This window comes from Theropithecus gelada, chromosome 16 (genome assembly GCF_003255815.1).
Source record: "Theropithecus gelada isolate Dixy chromosome 16, Tgel_1.0, whole genome shotgun sequence".
NCBI classification, from domain to species: domain Eukaryota; kingdom Metazoa; phylum Chordata; class Mammalia; order Primates; family Cercopithecidae; genus Theropithecus; species Theropithecus gelada.
In genome coordinates this window covers 48,401,752-48,405,477 of record NC_037684.1, presented here as the reverse complement: position 1 = coordinate 48,405,477, position 3,726 = coordinate 48,401,752, and the positions used below count along the sequence as shown (strand labels likewise).

The 3,726-nt window shown below is 53.6% G+C and overlaps 1 protein-coding gene across 1 annotated transcript in view; it reads right to left on the bottom strand.

The window, feature by feature from the left end:
• Positions 1–3,726, bottom strand: part of SLC16A5 (solute carrier family 16 member 5) — a 39,174-nt gene that overhangs the window by 22,680 nt on the left and 12,768 nt on the right. The window lies entirely within an intron of this gene.

Below are 3,726 nucleotides of genomic sequence, written 5' to 3'. Positions count from 1 at the left end.
CGCGGAAGGGGCGGGACGAGGCAGGCGAGGGGCGGGGCCGTCGCCGAACTCCTTGGCGCGCGTGCGCGGCGCGCTTTCGGTTTTCTGGACGCGGAAGCTCTTTAGCCTGAGCTGGAACCCGCTGCGACACGCTTCGCCGAGGGAGGTATGGGCGTGGGTGGGTGCACTGCGAGGAGCAGCCTTGTCTCCCATATCCCATGTCCAGCTGCAAATTATTGCAAAATCTGAACGCAAGAAAGAAACCCACTTGCCGCCCCCGCCAACAGGAAGGCGGGTGAGGGCCTCTCTCGGCTTTCCCGCCCCACCTTTCCCACTCTCCCGCCCGGCCCCCCGGGTCCTCCGCCGCCCCGACGTGGCCCAGAAGCCGAAAGTGAGACACCCATGTCGGGCGGCTGGAATTCCGTGAGGAGCAACTCAGGAGCGCAACGGAGTCTGGCAGCACCCATGTTGGGAGGACGTCGAGGCAGAAGCACCTCCAGGATCCCCATGGCTGGCGGGGCGCGGCCCAGCCTCCTTGACCAGGACGCCCCTTTAGAGCGCGGGCGTCAGCTCCTTACCCACCCCCATCAGTCTTTTTCAACTTTTGCAAAAAGCGTAGCGACCCCGACCCGTCCTCTATCCCAGCCCCGAGGTGAGTCCGCCACCTCTGGACAGAAATCAAAGGGGACGGGGTCATGTCCTGGTGCTTTTTGTCAGCCGGGTGGATGGCGCGCGTCCGGGGCAGCACCGGGGAGCCCGAGGAAGAGCCTTGTTTGTGGCGCTTTCGGGGCTTTCTGGATGCTGAAGCCCTTCGGCCGATTCCTTCTCGAGGATTCTCGGGAAGCAGGTGTGTGATGGATTACTACTCGTGGTTACAGGGAGCAAAGCACCAGGGAAGGAGGTGGCCTTACTACACTCCCATCGCGTTTGACAACGTAGGGGTAGAGAGGTGGCTTAGGCTGTGAGTGTCCTGAGAGTGCAAAAGTTGTTCATCTAATTGGAGTCACTTGTGTTAAAAAACAGAACAAAACCGGACAGAGTCCGAGAAAACCATGACAAGAGGGTTCTCATGCATAAATATCTGATAATGAAAACTATCACAAAGATTCGCAAAAACCCCAACCTTGCACAAAACATACTTTTGAATGACCATCTGCCCAGCAACTTTCCTGTCCAACGTTGAACTGGTCACCCTTGTTACTAATTCTACCTAAGGATAATTATCTCAAAACAATTATGTAATCCTATTTTTTCCCTTAAAGCCTTTCTTTCTTTACCTCCCTGAATACCCATATAGTTTACTATGGCATGGATACTACCTTTGCAATGCCCGATGCCCAAATAGATACTATTTTGTTTGAGAGAGCCTCTCGTATTTAGGTTGACAAAGGCAAGGACCATATCTTTTTTTTTTTTTTTTTTTTTTTTTTTTTTTTGAGACGGAGTCTCGCTCTGTCACCCAGGCTGGAGTGCAGTGGCCGGATCTCAGCTCACTGCAAGCTCCGCCTCCCGGGTTCACGCCATTCTCCTGCCTCAGCCTCCCGAGTAGCTGGGACTACAGGCGCCCGCCGCCACGCCCGGCTAAGTTTTTGTATTTTTAGTAGAGACGGGGTTACACTGTGTTAGCCAGGATGGTCTCGATCTCCTGACCTCGTGATCCGCCCGTCTCGGCCTCCCAAAGTGCTGGGATTACAGGCTTGAGCCACCGCGCCCGGCGGCAAGGACCATATCTTAAGTCCTGGGCCTGGATGAAGGCAGAGTGGCCTACACGCTCCAGCCAGCTGCAGCCCCATTGGAAGCAGGCCTCACCTCTGAGGTTTCAGGTCCTTGTGGTCAGCCCCTGCCCTATGCACATCCTCTGACGCAGGAGTTTCGACCTTAGTCTGTGTGCCTAGGCCCGAGGACCCTCACCAAAGCCCTTTGGCTTCTATTGGGAGCCTCCGCAGCCTGGGAAGTGCATGTCACCCCAGGGTGCCCAAGGAGTTTTTCTGCCTCTTGCTGGACAGAGCAGCAAATAGGAGCCCAGAAATAGGGAGAATGGAAGTAAGCTCCATCCTCCCTGCCCGGGAACTGCCCCAGACCTCCTCTAGAGGTTCGCAGGCCGTCAGCTAAGTGGGGATTGCAGAATCAGATGGACCACCCCATCCTCCCTCATTGGTCTTCTCCCTTTTTTTTTTTTTTTTTTGAGAAGGAGTCTCACTCTGTTGCCAGGCTGGAGTGCAGTGGCGATCTCAGCTCACTGCAACCTCTGTCTCCCGGGTTCAAGTGATTCTCCTGCCTCAGCCTCCCGAGTAGCTGGGATTACCGGCACGCACCACTGTGCCCAGCTAATTTTTGTATTTTTAGCAGAGACGGCGTTTCACCATGTTGGCCAGGACGGTCTCAATATCTTGACCTCGTGATCCATCTGCCTCAGCCTCCCAAAGTGCTGGGATTATAGGCATGAGCCACCATGCCCCGCCAGTCTTCTCCCTTCTTAAGGCCTCAGGGAGGGGCCCTCCTTCTTGGGGTAGAATTCTCAGCCCTTGGTAGGTTTTACCTCTGCCCAGTCTCTGGCACACAGTAGATACTCAATAAATCTTTAGTGAAGGAATTCTGCCCAGAGATGATTGCTATTCTTGCCTAGGAGCAGGTGAGATCACAGTTTCCTGTGCAGAACACTCATTGATACCTTTTTTTTGGCGGGGGGGGGAATAAGGTCTCTCACCCAGGCTGGAGTGCAGTGGTGTGATCACAGCTCACTGCAACCTTGAACTTCCTGGCTCAAGGGATCCTCCCACCTCTGCCTCCTGAGTGGCTTGGACCACAGGCCTTTGCCACCATGTCCAGCTAATTTTTAAATCTTTTGTAGAGATGGAGGTCTCCTTATGTGGCCTAGGGTGGCCTCTCAAGTGATTCTCCCATCTTGACCCTCCAAAGTGTTGGGACTACAGGCATGATCCACCACACTTCGCTTTTTTTTTTTTTTCTTCCCCTTAATTTTTTTGTAGAGACAGGGTCTCTGTGTTGCCCAGGCTGGTCTTGAAGTCCTGGTCTCAAGAGATCTTCCTGCTCTGGCCTCCCAAAGTGTTTTGTGTTTTTTTTTTTTTGAGACAGAGTCTCATTCCATCACCCAGGCTGGAGTGCAGTGGCTTGATCCCAGCTCACCACAACCCCTGCCTGTCCGGTTCAAGCAATTTTCCTGCCTCAGCCTCCCAAGTAGCTGAGATTACAGGCTCCTGCTACTACGCCTGGCTAATTTTTGTATTTTTAGTAGAGATGGGGTTTTGCCATGTTGGCCAGGCTGGTCTTGAACTCCTGACCTCTAGTGACCCACCCACCTTGGCCTCACAAAGTGCTGGGATTACAGGCATAAGCCACCATGCCCGGCCTTTTTTTTTTTTTTTTAAAGAGACAGGGTCTTGCTGTGTTGCCCAGGCTGGCCTCAAACTCCCAGGTTCAAGTGATCCTCCCACCTCAACCTCCCGGGTAGCTGGGATTACACGTGGGCACTACCATCTCCAGCTGATATCTTTTTTCTTTAAATGTTTTCAGGAAGTGGGCTCATTACAGGATGCACACAAAACCTGGTGGATACTAGCACCAAAAGCACCTATCTACCAGCCCCACCTCCCTCCTTTTCCATTCAACTGAGATGGAGGAGACAGGATTTGGCAAAGTACATGCAAGCACTGATGGCTGCCAAGAGTAAGACTGGGTGGGGAGCCAGAAGGCAGTGGCGTCTTCCGGACGCTCACCAAGTCAGAC